Genomic DNA, 19,255 nt, shown 5'->3' with positions numbered 1-19,255 from the left:
CAGTCTTTGGGTAAGATCTTCCGTCGAGCGAGTGGTTGTACATGATTGCTAAGTATGAAGCAAATGCATCAACATACTCTTAAAGAAACCCAATTGGTATACAATCCAAATTGGGAGACTTGCTTTTATTAAGTGCTTTAAGCTGCTGCTCTACTTCGAGGATATCTACTCCTAAGTTACTCATGTTGGCAGCTATTCTTTATTCGAATTCTGGAATATTTAAATCGTCTTCTTTGGTGAAGGAATTCTGGAAAATTGTTTTGTAGCTGTGCTTTAGCAGAGCTGGCATCTGTAGTAATTTCCATTGGTGTCGCCAGTAGCATACTGTACACAAGGTCAGAATCTCTTTGTAATTACTGTCAGGTTTCGAGACTAGGTTTCGTTGTGGGAATCATTATAAGCATCTCGCATTGAAGTCCGCGCTATTTTCGAGATTCTGTAAAATATTGCCAATCTTCGGGGTTTTGCGTTCGTTTAAATTTGGCATGTTATTTTCGTTGTTGCTGCGACAAGTTCTGACCCGTTTTGTGTACCATTGCGAATCAGCTTCCTCGTTTGTCAATTTATTTGGTATAAATCTCTCAATTTCTGTCGGTACTATTTCTTTGAATTGAAGCCACATTTGGTCTACACCTGAACTATTAATGTGCAAGACGTGGAGAGTGTGTCTCAAGAGGGCGTCAAGCGAATTTCTAATTACTTCTTTGAATAGCTATATTTTTGGTTAATTTTGGTGGATTTGGGAGTTAACTAATCCCTGTATATGTGTTGATGATCGTTATTAGCTCAGGATTATTTGTTGGTAAGAGGTCAGGTGTGTTTTCACTACCTTTTGCTATTCGAGTAGCCTCATGAACTGCTCGAAATAATTTTCAGGGAATGGGTTTAGCACAATTTCGGGTGATGTTTTATGCATTCCTCCTGATTTAAAAATGTATTTTCCACAATATATCAAGGATAACTTGAAGTCACCAACAACTAAGTGTATGAGTTGGGTACATGTTTGAAATTATATTCGATTTCCTTTGAACCTTTTAGTAGTTGTATCATCTAAGTTGGGAAGTCGGTAAAAGCATCCAATTATTTTATTCCGGTTGCCAAGAAAGACCTCTACCCATACCAAGTCACAGGAACTATCTACTTCTATTTCACAACAAGATGAACTACATCTAACAGCTACAAACACGCCACCACCAACTGTATTTAGGCTATTCTTTCTGAACGTTGTTAATTCCTTCGCAAAAATTTCGGCTGCACGTAATTCCAGCTTTAGGCAGCTTTCAGTGTCTACAACAATTTGAGCATCAGTGCTTTCTATTAGCGCTTGGAGCGCTGGTACTTTTCTAACACAGCTACGACAATTTACAGTTGTTATACCGACGGGTCCTTGATCTATGTTCTTCCTGCATTCAACATGCACCCTTTGAGACTGATGCCCTTTCTGTGTTTCCTAAACGCTTCCTAACCCAAAAAAACGCACAATCCACGCCACACAGTCCCCGTTACCTATGTAGCCACCTCCTGCGTGTAATTCACTCTCAACATATTTAGCAGAACCCGAAACCCCACCACCCCATGGCGCAAGTCGAGCAATCTACAGTCTACACGGTCGCAAAACCGTCTGAGCCTCTGGTGCAGACCCTCCACTCAGTATTGCACCAGAGGTCCGTTATCGGTCCTGTTGACTATGCAGTAGACAGCAAGTTCTGCTTTCATCACACAAGCAAGACTGGCAGCCTTTACCACTTCTGATAGCCGCACGAAACCATGGAGAATCTCTTCCAATACAGAGCAACAAGCATCATTGGTACCAATGTGAGCCACCACCTGCAGTTGGCTGCACCCTGTGCTAACTCATGGTTTCCAGAAGGACACGTTCCACGTGTGAAATGACGTCACCTGGCGTGCATACAGAATGTGCATTGGCTTTCATCCTGTCCTTGGTAGCCATGTTCTTAAGGGGCCCCATAATGAGCTTAATACTGAAGCTCCCAACTACTAATAATCCCACCCTCTGTGAGTGTCCAGATCTAGCAGGCTGAGAGGTTTCCACTGAAGCAGGACAAGCGAGTGCATCTGGCTGAGGGACACTGTCAGCCACTGAGAGCACCTGGAACCTGTTTGTCAGACTAACAGATGAGGCCTTACGTTCGGCTGCCCGGGAAATCTTTCACAGACTGCCACGTGCCAAGGCAGCCTCCCACTCGACCACAGTCGATGGATCAACCTACATACGAGCAGTAACTGGGCTAGCCACTGGTGCAGACCGACTGGTGGACTCGAGACCCATGTTGGAAGTCGGTTGGAGCCCCATGGCAGATCCACAACAGCAATGCCTCAAGCTGTATGACCAAAGCCAACGCAGCCTGGAGCTGACAGAGAAGTGTCACCAATTCAGTTTGCATCTGCACCAATTGCAGTCCCTATCCGTACTGGAGACGGTGGAAAAGTACACTACACAGACAAACAAATGACTATCGACATGCGCTACAGAACTCTACAGTAGACACAGACAAAAATGCAAGAAATATTTCAAAAAAATTAGATTGACACGTAGGGATTCAAAAATTTAACTACCAAAGCATACACTTGAGACTATATAATTCGCTCCTGGCTAGGTGCTCTTAAAATGTCACAAAATCTTTACTTCCTTGTTGCTGCTCTGTCTTGGTCGGCGGCTGCTGCCTGACATATGTGGATGCAGTCTGCAAAATGTACTGCGAATACAGACTGTAGTAAAGAAGTAATAAAGTAAGACATAAGCTACGACAGTTTTACTGCATGAAGAGCGAAAACCTAGTGAGTGATAAACTTTTTTTCCTTTCATCATTTTGTGGGAGGTGTCAGCGAGAAACAGTTTCATAAAGGGTTGAAATTATGTGTAACGTTTGTTGGAAGCCGCTATGTGCTCTCATTCTTAACACTGGATAAATGAGGTCTGCGTATTTGCGCGCTGTGAGTTATACTGGCTGGAGACATATACACAGATTCTAACTGTAATATTTGCTACTGTATTAAACCTTCAACATAAGATTGTAACTCTTGAGTAAATCATGACAGCATTTTAAATTTTTAAATTGGATAAATAATTAGTGTGAAGGAAAGAAACCTCTTGTTGGAAAAGTAAAATTTTCAGTATAAGCGAAAAGGTTCGATAATGTCTAAAATATGTTTTCTTTTTTGTATACTGTAGTAATTCACTTAATTCTATAAATGCACATATCGATTTGAAAAAGAACCTCGTCATTATGGGAAATAACACAGACTTGACAAGAGGCACCTTTTCTAAAAGTTGCAGCTACATTTGCAATGCTTCACAAAATAGTATGCCGTACTTTTTAGAGGCATTTTAATGAGCTCTGAGTAGCTTGGTATAAGAGAATGTCTGGTGAATTCTATAATGCCAAGAAAGATAAGTGGTCCCTTTTTATGTAAGAGTTATAATGCCTACAGACATTACCAATTTGGAGTTGGCACCCCTAATATACCAGCTGACTTCTGACATAGTAAGAAAAACCTACACCTAAACCAAGTGTTTACCTCTAAAATGAAAAAAATTGAAGTTGCCGCAAATACATATGATTGGTTAAATGTCTTGGAGAATTTTAATGCTAACAAAGTACCTCACATAACCAAATATGTCGATTTGATGTAAATTGAAGGTGGAAGGAGCAGAACAGAAAGGAACGGTAAGGAACTAATAATCTCAGCTGCATTGGGACTAATGCGGAATAAGTGTGTGTACTGGACTGGGACTCAGACCCAAGATCTCCCGCTTACCAGGCAGGTGCACTCCATGTGTCCATGTGTCCATGTGTCCAATGCTCCCTGGTTTTAGATTCCCAGTGGAGGCAAAATGTAAATGTGTATCCAGACTGAGGATTGTGGATGCATTGCCCATCAACTAGAATCAGTTATAGGAATGTGTGGGGTTTGTTCTTTCAGACAGGTCCGAAAGTACACCAGTCATATGGTCATATAAATATATTCACTTTCAGTTGATCGTTAGCTACAAAGGTAGTATACGTTATATAATGTACAGTGATGGAAATTAATTAGCGCATCGCATCTTTCCATAGAAAATGGACCTGGTGCGTTTCCTCGGCCAGTAATTCCGGCAAGAATGACAAAACAGCGAAAAAGTTGTATTTTAAAAAGATCAGGATCTATTGCAAAGAGGAATAAAAAGATATTGTGATGAAGTAGAAACAGAACCTGAACAAGAACCTGACGTCAGCGACGAGGACGCTGAGGAAGATCCTTACTTGCCAGATATTCCAGAACCAAAGAAGTGGCGAAAATTCCGTTTGTGAACGACCTTCATCCCCTTCAGACAAGTATTTTAGAAGTAGAAATCAAATGCTTTGTCTAGTATAAAATATGAGATCTCAGTGATTTATTTCAAAATTTTAGGAGGTTTTTGGCCCATTCACGTCTTCAAAATGAAAATTTGGATTACAAGATACCATAACTCAAAAACACCAATATTTCAAAAAAAATTTAGAGCTGCGCAGGGTACCCCTAATTTGTCTCAGTTCGTGGACAATTTAAACGTTTTAAATTTTGTACATTAAAATGTGCTATAGGTCTAAAGGGGTTAATCACTTTATGTGTAATGTTAAATCTGAAAGTCTATACTATTTGAGAAAGGACATTTAAACGGTAACAATATACAGAGCATTAAAATGCGTTCTCTCCAAACACAACCTGTAACAAATCTTACAAATTTAACGATATACCTTTTTTTACAAATTTTTCAAATTTAAAGTTGAACGTAAAAATTACAACAGTTCAAAATCCAAAGTTTTCGACTAGAGGTCCCTTTCCGCTTTCTGCCTCACAAATATTGGAAATAAAATTAGTTTCCCCTGGAAGCCGCTAGACAGACAACGTACAACGGCGATTGGGTGTCGAGAAGTGCATGAACTGGGATAGATGTTTAGTATTATAGATACGTGATAGTTCGGAACCTGAAGTCTTTAGTCATTTCTTTGTTGTTAATGGGACAGCAAGCTATGGCGTCTTTCTCCCGGATGTAATGTATTTACGATATCTACAGACTAGATTAGTCTTTGCGTTTTTGTTACAATGCTTGTGCATTGTAGTGGCCCTTTTTTTAATTTGTGGTAAGTTCTTATGGGACCATACTGCTGAGGTCATCGGTCCCTGTGCTTACACACTGCTTAATCTAACTTTAACTTACGCTAAGAACAAAACACACGCCCACACACACACGCCCACACACACGCTCGAGGGAGGACCCGAACCTCCTACGGGGGGAGCCGCGAGAACTGTGGAAGGTGCCTGAGAGCGTAGTGGCCCTAATTTTTAGTTTTCTTTATCGTTTCATAATCGCTGTAACTCACTCCGACCCGACTTCAGATGGATGCGTTTAACCAATAGTTATAGTTCGTGTATACCCTTCGCTATCATAACCAGAAATAAAAATGTGTTCTTGGGCTGTCTTACGGGACGCTGAGTAATTACAGAGTGTCCATAATTAAAGCTCCAGTTTCAAACCACTGTAGAAAGAGAACCACTGCTCAGCGTGACCTCCAATTTTAACAGCATGTTACTGAGGCAAAGGGAAACGTCATGGGATAAAAAAGCTTAACTGAAATCTGAATAATAGATAGCGCTGTAACCGTCAGAATGCGCATACCAACAGACGTACAGCACACGGCTGTTCCTCAGTCTGCTTCCGAGACGTCCAGCATGCTTGTCCCCATGAAGGATCGCCTACTGCTGGTAAAGCTCTTTTACAAGAACGGTGACTGTGCGTTAGCAGCCCTGCAGAAGTACTGGGCCCTCAAGGGTATAAAAAAAAGGCATTGGTCCGATGGCTGCTAAGGGTCTGGAGAAAATGACTACAAAACTCTAAGAGATATCCTTTCGAAAAACAGTGTGGCAGAGGGAGTAAAGCAGTTGATCCAACGTCTGTCTGAGATCAGTTGCCCGAAAGTTAGACATGCCTGCAAGCATGGTGCATAAAATCCTCCGAAGCATCTTGCATTGCTACCCATACAAAATCACCCATGCTCATAAGCTGCATCCTGTTGACCTGCCAGTAAGACAAACGTTCGCTCGAATTGTTTTCTCGCATGGACGTAACAACGAATGGCTAATGCACATTATGTGAACAGACGAAGCGCATTTCCATCTTCAAGGACAAGTCAGAACTGCAGAATATGCGTAACGGAAAATCAGCGCGGACATCAACCAGTAGCATCGCATCTGGCAAAGGTGATTGTGGTGCGATTTGGCGACATCGTTCATCGCAAAGCCTTTTAAGTAGATGAAAGGAAGCCACAGAAAAAAATTGGAGAAGGAACTGAAGTTTAAGAAGGAGAAATAAAAACTGGGGTATACCATAATACTTTAATTCTATCAGCGATGGCACAGGATATGGATGAGCAGTTGAACGGAATGGACAGTGTCTTAGTAGGAACATACAAGATGAAAAATCAACACATGGGTAATGGAATGTAGTCGAATTAACTCAGGTGACGCTGAGGAATGAGATTAGGAAATTAGACACTAAAATTAGTGCATAAGTTTTGTTATATTTTCCCAAAACTAGAGAGGTCAAATTCGTAGATAAAAGGCAGACCGGCAATCGCAAGAAAAGCACATTTTAAACTGCAGCCAAATTTCCATATTTTGAATGAAATGTGGCTGTAAAATACGTTTAATAAAATGTCACGACCGGTTTCGCGTCACCTGGGGATGTGTCTTCAAAAATGGCTCTGAGCGCTATGGGACAACATCTGAGGTCATCAGTCCCCTAGAGTTAGAGCTACTTAAACCTAAGGACATCACACACATCCATGCCCGAGGCAGGATTCGAACCTGCGACCGTAGCAGTCACGCGGTTCCGGACTGAAGTGACTAGAACCGCTCGGATGTGTCTTCAATTGACGTGAAACCAGTCGTGATTTTTAATAAAAAGCATTGTACAAAATTGAAGTGTTAGTAAGTGTTTTCCGAATATATTTGGAGTGTAGCCTTGTGAAACGTGGACTATAAGCAGTTCAGACAAGGAGAGAAACTTTTGAAATCTAGTACTACAGAAGAATGCTTCAGATTAAATGGCTAGACCGCTAGATCGTCTAACTAATGAGGAAGTAATTAGTTGAATTCGGGAGAAAAGAAATTTATGGCATAACTTGACTAAAAGAAGGGATCGGTTGATAGGGCACATTCTGAGACATCAATGAATCACCAGTTTGGTATTGGAGGGAAGAAGGGGCGGGGGGTTAAACCAGAGGGAGAGTAAGAGCTCAGTGCACTAAGCAGGCTCGAAGGATGCAGAGGGCAATAGTTATTCGGGGATGGGAGGCTTGCACAGGATAGAGCATTATGGAGAGCTGCATGAAACCAGTTTTCGGACTGACAACAACGAGAAGTGTGAATATTTTTGAAACACACTGTAGTTCGTTTTAATATCCTGGATCATCCTTCCAGGATTCGAAAAGTTATATCAGCGCACCGTAAGACAAATAAGGGTTGTCCCACATCGGTACTTACCTTCTCTCCGGCAAATGAGAGGTCTGCCATGTCGTCCCACGCTCTTTCTTACAGTTTCGGTAACAGGAGTCGTGTTTACGGGCACAGTTACAGAGCGTGTTACATTAGTCTCGTAACTGCCATCTCGTCTTTGAGCCCACAGCTTCTTTACGCTACTCATTTCGTGTTGCCTCCCACTCCATGATAAGACCAGGGAAGGAAGAGGGAGGACAGCAGTAATTACGTTGCCGCACTGCTCCGTCACAGTACAGACGAGGAAGTCGGATATTCCAGTTTCGATTTCCGATCCGGCAGAAGTTTAATTTGGAGCAAACTTTGCTACTACACGAAACTTGAGCACTCAGCAAGTAACGATCTTTGTCACTAACACACCCACGCACACCCCCACACACCCAAAGAACAGGTAAATTCCTGAGGCTGCTTATGAGAACGGTTAGCGCTCAGGGTAGTTTTCGACATGTAGAAAGGCCATTGAACAAATAATTAGTCGACAGATGACTCACTTGATCGTGTTTTTTTTTTCCGCAGGATTTGATATTGGTTCTGATCTTGTATAAATGATGGTAGATCATGTATAAAGTAGCAGAGATAATTATTTCTATTGACAGAGACATTATTATAATCAAGTTTAATTGAGACTTCAGCATTTGAAAATGGAAATAAAATTTTATTGCAAATTAGTAGCCGGTTCCCCTGCAAATGCACTTTCCCTCAGATAAAAGAATATATGTTATTCTCTAAGGTAAAAGACCTGACTACGTCATTACAAATAATGAATGAATGTGAATTCATACATGAAAGAGAATATGGTAAGTTTTTAGATGTCTCAGCTCTGGAGTATTTGTATTACGGTAAGACCACATTATTTACGCGGAAACAACAAAAACGTGGCACTTCCAGTTTTCATTGATTAATGCCATACAGAATCATATTCTGGGGCACCTGGTCATTGAGGAAACACGTGTTTACTGCACTAGAGCGAGTTTTCAGGGTAACGTGCGGCGTCCTCTCGAGAAACTGTTTTTATGGAGTTCCTTAAACAACTCGGGATATGGCACAAGCGTCACATAGATAAATCCCTGCCGCGCAGCGTAGCCGCGCGGTAAGACGCCTTGCCACGGTTCCCGCGCCTCCCCCGTCGGAGGTTCGAGTCCTCCCTCAGACATTGGTGTGTGTGAATGTGCGCGCTTGTGTGCGCTTGTGTGTTGTCCTTAGCGTAAGTTAGTTTAAGTACGGTGTAAGCCTAGGGACCGATGACAACAGTTTGGTGCCACAGGAACTTACCACCACAATTGTCCGCCCTGATGGCTGAGTGGTCAGCGCGACAGAATGTCAATCCTAAGGGCCCCGGTTTGATTCCCGGCTGGGTCGGAGATTTTCTCCGCTGAGGGACTGGGTTTTGTCCTAATCATCATTTCATCCCCATCGACGCGCAAGTCGCCGAAGTGGCGTCAAATCGAAAGACTAGCACCCGGCGAACTGTCTGCCCGACGGGAGGGCCTGGTCACACGACATTCGCATTCACCGCCACCATTAATCCACTATGAATCACAATTCGAAAACAGTCTTAACATTCATAAATATCATACTAGAAGGATAAGTAAGTCACACTACCCGTCACTCACAAAGGGAACAACAGATTTGTTAAGCATGGATTTCGATAAGTCTTAGGTATGCTGCAGAGGGACTTTTCCTAAGTGCCTGGCTGGAGGCTGCTCACCCAACGGCCCCTGGTTTCCGAGAAAATCAATGTTTCAGTTCTATACGTAATTGTTGTATCCGTAATGTTAACTCTGTTTCGAATGAGCAGATGTACCGCAGGCGTTAATGCTCATCACTACCATGAAGGCGGTACTGGTACAAACCCTATGGGAGAACTTGATTTTCAGATTCATCGTGCAGAATAAAAGTCAATAACCTATGTCATGCATTATTTTTTATTCAATAACAGTCATTTTCGGCATACCAATTTCATTAATAAATCAGTCATTACAGCAAACTTTCTCCAAATGCGTATTTCGTTTGTTACGCAACATATTACAGACTTGCCTCACTCGCTATCGCTTGCATCGCTTACTGTGCTAGAACAGAAATCCAGATGGTATTTGTTGTAGAGGCAGCCGAAACAAATTCGTGGAGCACCACGGACATTTAATGTAAGCTACTGTCCTGCAGGAACAGGGATTTTTCAGAAGTGATAACGGAAAAAACAGTTTGAATTCAGAAAGACTGTCCTTTCTTCGATCAACTTCGATGCGAGCAACGCGTACTTTGTCATTCCTGTGGAAGAAGGTACACGAAACACGTGCAGAATTAAATAATTTATTATTTTTCTTGCAATCTTTCCTCAGAGCAATTTTTCTATTCGTGTTAAGCAAGTTAAGAGCATATTGAATTTTTTCGTGAAAATTTTAACACGCCGGTAAGAGTAAAGATCACAGGATTCAGATATCAATACCGCCAACGAGGTAGCCGTGAACCATAACCGCTGCCCTACGCTCTCTCACTCACTCGAATCAGAGTTACGGATATAGGAGGTAGGCATGAACTTACAACATCGATTTTCTCGGAAATTAGTGGCTGTCGCATGATAAGCCGCTAGCCGGCTACGCAATAACTTTCCCGCTACAACACAACGAAGACTCATTCAAATCCGTGATTAACTGGTCTGATGGTCCCTTGTCAGCCTTAGTGTAGCACAGAGAGGAGGTAGAGAATCTGATAGATAATTGATACCCAGTATCATGTCATTTTTAAATAAGAAACAGTGCTACCAATAATAAAACTCTCTCTTTCCGCATCATAGCGAAAAACCGCCATTATCATGCATGGTACATGCACATAATTAAATTGAACCTGCAATTCTTTTGCAGAAATGGGATATCTTACCATACCGACGTTTCCTTGATTAACTGTAGGAATTACTTACGTCAACATTTTGAATTTTCGCGAAATTCATGCAGTTAATATTGCCTTATTCTGTTACCCATTCTACTGACATACATCACTCTAAAGACGGCAGCGGGTACTCATGGGAAAACTTTACGTCTCAGATATAAGAGCAACCTAAAAGTTTAAACTTTCTGTACATCGTATGAGATACTTAGTGAAATTGTCTAAACGATTCATTGATTTTGTTATACAACATTTGAAACATCTCAAACAAATATTATGTTAATATTTATAGTATTTTCAGCAGGTAAATAAGACTAAGATATACGATAACCTGCATATTTCGCCATGTATCCAGCTTCAAGGAAAAACAGTGCAGTTTAGTGTTCTGTAGATATCGCAACATTCGGCGGCAGACATAAATATGATTTTTAGTGAAGTCTAGTTCTAAGCTGTTGTATCCACTATCTGTCACTTCAATTGCCTGTCACCAGTCACTTACTGCTGTCCCACATAAAGGAGCTATGGTCCCCTGCCACCACAGGAGGCTTTTTCATCGTAAAAAAAAGGGAAAGTTCACGAAGAGCAGTGACCAACTGTGGAGCTTCTTTACAGAGACTTAGGTCCCGATTACTAAAATATACATCAGGGGCCTACAGTGCTATGTACTTACCACATATCCTTGCCCTATTATCGTCCAGTGACATCTTAAGCAGAAAATGGAGGAATGGTCAATCACTAAGAAGTAATCAGTTTCAAATAGAGGTAAGTTGCATTAGTTTTGCAGTAGGCTTGCACTTGCGCAAGGTAGTTTAGCATGGAAAACTGCATGAAACCAGCCTTCGGTCTGAAGATAACGACAGCGACGTTTACTGTCATCCTGAGCCGGCCGCGGTGGTCAAGCGGTTCTAGGCGCTTCAGTCCGGAACCGCGCGACCACTACGTTCGCAGGTTCGAATCCTTGCTCGGGCATGGATGTGTGTGATGTCCTTAGGTTAGTTAGGTTTAAGTAGTTCTAGGTTCTAGGGGACTGATGACCTCAGATGTTAAGTCCCATAGTGCTCAGAGCCATTTGAACCAATTGTCATCCTGGAACGGCTTCTGTTTTCCCTTAGTAGATGAGAGACTATAAAGGAATCATGAATAAACAGCCTACCCTGTCTCACTGAGTTGTTATGCAAACGTTGTTCGTTCTGTAGCAGAAAGAACAGGATGCGAAATGTAATCAGACTAACGGTCGTCAAAAAATTCATAAGAGAGATGAAGCGCTAACTTCCACCGAACATACGCGGGAAGAAATTCGTCGCAGAATGTTCAGGGAGCACCTCTGTATTTAAAATAACTTAGGGAAGTTGCGGGAGACCTTAATGAGGATAGACGGACGGGAGTTTCAAATCCTGCTAGCATCTCCATTATGAATTCTTTTCTTAAATATTTCATCACGACTTTCCGCCTGCATCGAAGCAACACTTCTTCGATGTTTAGCTTAGCGATCCGAAATTACTTCTGAAAGACAAACGAAAACGTAGGGAGTAACATCATCTTTGAAGGTTTGGTTCACGGTTCCTTAGGCCTCTATTACAGTTTAGTGAAGTGTTTGAGGAACAAGGCTATGCCGAGAACGATTTCCACCCCGCAGAAGTTGTGTTTTCTGCTACGATACAAGACAGCGTCGTGTGATGTGTCCGTCTTCCTCTGGAGAACACGCAAGTGCGTAAGTACGTATATTTCTGTCTCATGTTTCTTACCTTGAGGCTGGTGGGCGCAGTTCCATTCCTGTGCCGCTTCCAAGCACGCTCAACAGATCTGAATGCACGCGAGAGAAACACTGACAAGAAGTGCAAGCCCGCCACACAGTCTAGAGTCGCCAGTTCACGGCCACACGATAAACTTTGCATACCACGGTGCAGCTTTCCGTTTAATACGCCGAACAGTGCCCCATTTTCCCAGACTTGAGTGATTCAACAAATAATACTTTGATAATATAATTTAGCTACGAAGATCTGTTTTTAAATTATTCATCTTCGCTTGCATACTTATTAAGATCCAGACCATTCAGTTCAAATATCGACGTTCAACATCTTCGGTGTTATCAAACAAATACACTGTGTGTAAACAAGTTATAAAACTGCAAAACTTTTAACTGGGTCTGATGGAAGAGGCCGTTTGTAGAAGAGAAAGCCTTACAAGCATGAAGGACACGCTGATATTTACTTATTTTACTTTATTGTATTAATTGATGTCTCCTGCGCACACCATACAGACTGTAGCTTCTTACGTAGATTATACATCTGGGTAAAGGCCACTAATAGCTAGTAACGGTTCACACTGAAACATCACGGTAATGACAAATACAACTCTCTTATTATTGAGGAAAAAAATATAGAGACAATGCAAATAGACCAATTTGTTCTGAAGAGAAATATCTAATCCTCTGATTATACAACAAACTACATAAGGTAAACATTAAAGAATATCTAGAATATCGATACAGAGTCCAGAAGCTCCATATACTAATAGGCAATTATATGAATAGTAAGGCTGGGTGCATCCGAGCCCAGGCTGCATTCTCGCTTCCCACGCCCGGGTTCCCGGGTTCGATTCTCGGCGGGGTCAGGGATTTTCTCTGCCTCGTGATGACTGGGTGTTGTGTGATGACCTTAGGTTAGTTATGTTTAAGTAGTTCTAAGTTCTAGCGGACTGATGACCATAGATGTTAAGTCCCATAGTGCTCAGAGCCACTTGAACCAGGCTGCATTACTGCGAATTCTTCCTTTCCCCTATATCATACACTGTTGCCATATTTCCCCTTCCCAATCCTATGGCATAGTCCAATTATCGTAGGCCTACATATAAAATGGTTGGATATTCAGAATAGTCAATGTGCTAGTGTGAAATGGTGAGAGTTTGCTGCGCAAACACTGTCTCCACATACGCGTACACCATCTTTACTCAACCACGCAAACATTTGGGGTTACACTCGTCTAGTATGACACGTTCCTGGGCGAGGTGGGGGTCTCCGCTGGGGGCCGAACCGCACAATAACTCTGGGTTCGGCGTTGGGCGGCGGTGGGGTGGGTGGGCTACGGCGGGACGAAGCCTCTCCATCGTTTCTAGGTCCCGGCTCAATACACAACACACACAATCATCATCATCAGCAGCAGCAGCAGCAGCATAAACTGAAGAGTAGCATACTGGAACTAGCAAAGGCGTGAAAAGCGATGCACGTAAAATTTGTATCCCACACTTTAGTTCACCTGTATACGTCAACTGAAGAATGAGATATTATTACTAGCAGGGAGACGAAAAACAGTAACAAACGCTAAATCTGTAGTTTTTTAGTTGACCTATATAGGATACTAGTACTAGCTAAGGCGAAAAATGTGACAACAATTTTATCCTGTACTTCAATTGATCTACATAGGTCAACTAAAGAATAGGATACAACCTTCGTAGTTCAGCTGAGATATATTCCAGTGCTATGTATGTCTCTCTTTGCTTTCGCTAGCATGCTTGCCAGATTGTGTGTGTTCCAAGCATAGAAACCAAGCTGGCCACTTGCTTTTCCCCTGACGTCACATACCATGTCAAATCCAAGACATCAGTTTAAAATGACGGACAATTCTAATAGTCCAGCTACAATGATATCTAACAAGGTAACAAGGGAACCTCCCCATCGCACCCCCCCCCCCCCCCCCCCCAGATTTAGTTATAAGTTGCCACAGTGGATAGGCCTTGAAAAACTGAACACAGATCAATCGAGAAAACAGAAAGAAGTTGTGTGGGACTATGGAAAAAATAAGCAAAATATACAAACTCAGTAGTCCATGCGCATGATAGGTAACATCAAAGGTTGGAATGAGCTCAGGAGCGCCGTGGTCCCTTGGTTAGGGTGAGCAGCTGCGGAACGTGAGGTTCTTGGTTCAAGTCTCCCCTCGAGTGAAAAGTTTAATTTTTTATTTTCAGATAATTATTATCTGTCCGTCCGATGCGATCACTTTTCTAGGAGTCATTTGATGGTGAAATACTGTTAATGAAGGTGGATTTGATAGTAATTTAATTTAGTTAATTTAACTAGTACTACTACTGGAAATCAGAAATGAAAAGGTGCAGCTCCAATCTTTAATAATAATATAGATCTGATTATTATTGATGGAATGAATTCTGTTTCTCGTCCTATTGGATACTTTATTTGAATCAACAAAATTGAAAATAATAGTATATACGAAGACAGTAACTTGTTCTCGAAAGAACAGTTACTGTTGATGACCGTTCAGCTTTTCCCTGGAGAAAATGATAACTAACTGACAACCTCAGCTGCCGACAGGTGTTGTTGAAATACCTCGATGTGGGCAGCTGAAAATGTGTGTCCCGACCGGGACTCGAACCCTGGATCTCCTGCATTTTCAGCTGTCCACATCGAGGTATTTCAACAACACCTGTCGGCAGCTGAGGTTGTCAGTTAGTCATCATTTACTCCAGGGAAAAGCTGCACGGCCATCAACAGTAACTGTTCTTTCGAGAAGAAGTTACTGTCTTCGTATACAAGGTTATTACAAATGATTGAAGCGATTTCACAGCTCTACAATAACTTTATTATTTGAGATATTTTCACAATGCTTTGCACACACATACAAAAACTCAAAAAGTTTTTTTAGGCATTCACAAATGTTCGATATGTGCCTCTTTAGTGATTCGGCAGACATCAAGCCGATAACCAAGTTCCTCCCACACTCGGCGCAGCATGTCCCCATCAATGAGTTCGAAAGCATCGTTGATGCGAGCTCGAATGCGTGAGGATTCTCTACCGCCCAAATTCGCACATTGTGTCTGTTCACTTCACCATTAAGAAAAAATGTTGCTTCATCACTGAAAACAAGTTCCGCACTGAACGCATCCTCTTCCATGAGCTGTTGCAACCGCGCCGAAAATTCAAAGCGTTTGACTTTGTCATCGGGTGTCAGGGCTTGTAGCAATTGTAAACGGTAAGGCTTCTGCTTTAGGCTTTTCCGTAAGATTTTCCAAACCGTCGGCTGTGGTACGTTTAGCTCCCTGCTTGCTTTATTCGTTGACTTCCGTGGGCTACGCGTGAAACTTGCCCGCACGCGTTCAACCGTTTCTTCGCTCACTGCAGGCCGACCCGTTGATTTCCCCTTACAGAGGCATCCAGAAGCTTTAAACTGCGCATACCATCGCCGAATGGAGTTAGCAGTTGGTGGATATTTGTTGAACTTCGTCCTGAAGTGTCGTTGCACTGTTATGACTGACTGATGTGAGTGCATTTCAAGCACGACATACGCTTTCTCGGCTCCTGTCGCCATTTTGTCTCACTGCGCTCTCGAGAGCTCTGGCGGCAGAAACCTGAAGTGCGGCTTCAGCCGAACAAAACTTCATGAGTTTTTCTACGTATCTATAGTGTGTCGTGACCATATGTCAATGAATGGAGCTACAGTGAATTTGTGAAATCGCTCCAATCATTTGTAATAGCCCTGTATATAGTTAAAAAGGCTAACCAGCCATTGACCTTCGTCTGTGCGAATACGCACAGGTTGCCCAAACTCTTACGGGAATCGCCAAAGCGTGCGCGAGTAATAAGTGGGTGGGCAAATGTCTATAAGGTACATTACATATGTAGAATTGTGGACAGTTGGGAATGTGAGTCTCATGGGAGGCATGCAAGGGATAAGTCCCTGCAGTCGCGCTATTCATCTGTGTCCTCGGTGGCTCAGATGGATAGAGCGTCTGCCATGTAAGCAGGAGATCCCGGGTTCGAGTCCCGGTCGGGGCACACATTTTCAGCTGTCCACATTGAGGTATTTCAACAACACCTGTCGGCAGCTGAGGTTGTCAGTGAAAATAATAGTATTGTCGATGCTATTGCTTGGACAATAAAATATTTAATTGATGACTCATTTATTATTATATTTTTATTTCTTGTTAGGAGCGAAATAAATGAAAGTAAGTTGATCTCAAGTCCTATTCAAACTCCAAATCAGGAATTTGATGAAATGGACAGGATCGTTCCTATCATTAATGTTGATAGGAAGAGAAGTTTTGTAGAGTTGTTGGTCATTAAGAAGGAGAGGATTGATACCTCTATAAATGGGGTATGAAACCATTAGCTTGTTTAGCTTACCTTTTTACATTAAGGTGTATGATGCACGTTAGTTTTTGATACTAAAAGAGGTAGTTTAATTCTATCTTATGTAATTTGTTTAATGAAGGTAATTTTTATTCACTTAATTTACCCTATCAAGGTAACCCTTTAATCAGGCACTTCATTTATTTAATATACAAATTAAAAGTGTTTTTAAAATTTAGTTATGTATTATTTTGGTTATTCCGAATTAATTTATCTCGATTCCATTAATTTTTTTGTTTTTCTTTACAAATATATATAATAAATAATTTATATTAATATATTACATTTAATTTAATTTAAATACTTATACATTTATTTAATTATTATTAAGTGATTATTTTAATACATTTATTTACCGAGGGTTATAGCTACTTATGTTTTAGCTTAAAATAGGTTATTATATTATAATATATATAATAATATGTAAATTAATATTAAATATTATTATAATTGGATATAATAAATAAAATTACTAATTTTAATATAAAGTATTTTATTAATATAAATAATTATTTTAATTATAATAATATAATTATTTAATTATCTATAATTAGATTATTTAACTATTAAATATCTAAGTTAACTTAATATAAAGTTAATTTTATATTTGTAACATATTACATTAATTTACATAATTGTATAAAATATATTTATTATATTATTTAATCTTTCTTTATTATTAGTGAAAAGAAAGATTAAATAAGAAAGAATATAATACATTTATCGGTATACATGTTCCATATTAATCTTTATTTATATACAATAGAAAAGTTGTTGTGGCCATATGGGGATGCATTTCTTTTTTTTTTTTTTTGTTAGTATTTGTGATTTTTTCTTTTTTTTCTTTAAATATTTGAATCTCTTATATTTTCTTCATTTGATTAATTTTTAAATTTCTTAATTTTTGTTCTTAAAAGTTTTATTCTTGCTTGTTTATTCACTTCTTCTTTGTATTACATGTAAGTTTTGTTAAACTAAATGTTCTTTTTGCAGTAATTTGATTTAATTATCAAGTGATTTTGAATTTAGCAATTAATTTACTATCGGCATAATTCGTGCCAGCAGCCGCGGTTATACGATTGATACAAGTACACTACACTACTGACCATTAAATTTGCTACACCACGATGATGACGTGCTACAGACCCGAAATTTAACCGACAGGAAGAAGATTCTGTGATATGCAAATGATTAGATTTTTCAGAGCATTCACACAAGGTTGGCGCCGGTGGTAGCGTGCTGTCATGAGGAAAGTTTCCAACCGATTGCTCGTACACAAACAGCAGTTGACCGGCGTTGCCTGCTGAAACGATGTTGTGATGCCTCGTGTAAGGAGGAGAAATGCGTACCATCACGTTTCCGACTTTGATAAAGGTCGGATTGTAGCCTATCGCGATTGCGGTTTATCGTATCGCGACATTGCTGCTCGCGTTGATCGAGATCCAATGACTGTTAGCAGAATATGGAATTGGTGGGTTCAGGAGGGTAATATGGAACGCCATGCTGGATCCCAACGGCGTCGTATCACTAGCACTCGAGATGACAGGCATCTTATACGCATGGCTGTAACGGATCGTGCAGCCACGTCTCGATCCCTGAGTCAACAGATGGGGACGTTTGCAAGACAACAACCATCTGCACGAACAGTTCGACGTCGTTTGCAGCAGCATGGACTATCAGTTCTGAGGCCATGGCTGCGTTTACCCTTGACACTGCATCACAGACAGGAGCGCCTGCGATGGTGTACTCAACGACGAACCTGGGTGCACGAATGGCAAAACGTCATTTTTTCGGATGAATACAGGTTCTGTTTACAGCATCATCATGATCGCATCCGTGTTTGGCGACATCGCGGTGAACAGTGGACGTTACATTTCAGATGTGTTACGACCCGTGTCTCTACCCTTCATTCGATCCCTGTGAAACCCTACATTTCAGCAGGATAATGCAGGTCCTGTACTGGCCTTTCTGGATACAGAAAATGTTAGACTGCTGCCCTGGCCAGCACATTCTCCAGAACTCTCTCTGGTCAATGGTAGCCGAGCAACTGGCTCGTCACAATACACCAGTCACTACTCTTGATGAACTGTGGTATCGTGCTGAAGCTGCATTTGCAGCTGTGTCTGTACACGCCATCCAAGCTCTGTTTGACTCAATGCCCAGGCATATCAAGGCCGTTATTACGGCCAGAGGTGGCTGTTCTGGGTACTGATTTCTCAGGATCTATGCACCCAAATTGCGTGAAAATGTATCACCTGTCAGTTCTATTACAATATATTTGTCCAATGAATACCCGTTTATCATCTACATTTCTTCTTGGTGTAGCAATTTTAATGGCCAGTAGTGTAGTTTTAGCACATTTTTACCTCACTTTTCGCTTCATTGGCTCCTTCCGTTGTCATGAGGCAGACTTGGGCGGTGTGTATTCACGCTATTTAGCAGTCAAAGTTTGTATCTTTGCACATATGGTTCGTGGTCCAACCCACCGCCTCCGCTCACCACCTTACGTTGTACATCTTTTCATTAATTTTGTTCTACTTTATTAGTCTCAGTTTTTAGTTTCCACTTCTTCGTGTCCCTCTGAATTTTAAAATTATATTTCAGAAATTGGTCTGAAGATAATCATAATCGTGAAACTGGTTAGTAGTTTGACAATATGCTATGTCAACAAGACTGTTTAAAAAATGTATAGAT

At 41.1% G+C, this 19,255-nt stretch overlaps 1 non-coding gene across 1 annotated transcript; it reads left to right on the top strand.

Moving 5' to 3' along the window:
* Window positions 1-16,133: 16,133 nt before the first annotated feature.
* On the top strand, window positions 16,134-16,207 carry Trnat-ugu (transfer RNA threonine (anticodon UGU)). The gene has a single exon. It is a non-coding gene; the product is annotated as a tRNA-Thr (tRNA).
* Window positions 16,208-19,255: the final 3,048 nt, after the last annotated feature.

Source organism: Schistocerca serialis, chromosome 2, assembly GCF_023864345.2.
Source record: "Schistocerca serialis cubense isolate TAMUIC-IGC-003099 chromosome 2, iqSchSeri2.2, whole genome shotgun sequence".
NCBI classification, from domain to species: domain Eukaryota; kingdom Metazoa; phylum Arthropoda; class Insecta; order Orthoptera; family Acrididae; genus Schistocerca; species Schistocerca serialis.
The sequence above is the reverse complement of the archived record's forward strand: the minus strand, read 5'-3'. Positions and strand labels throughout refer to the sequence as shown.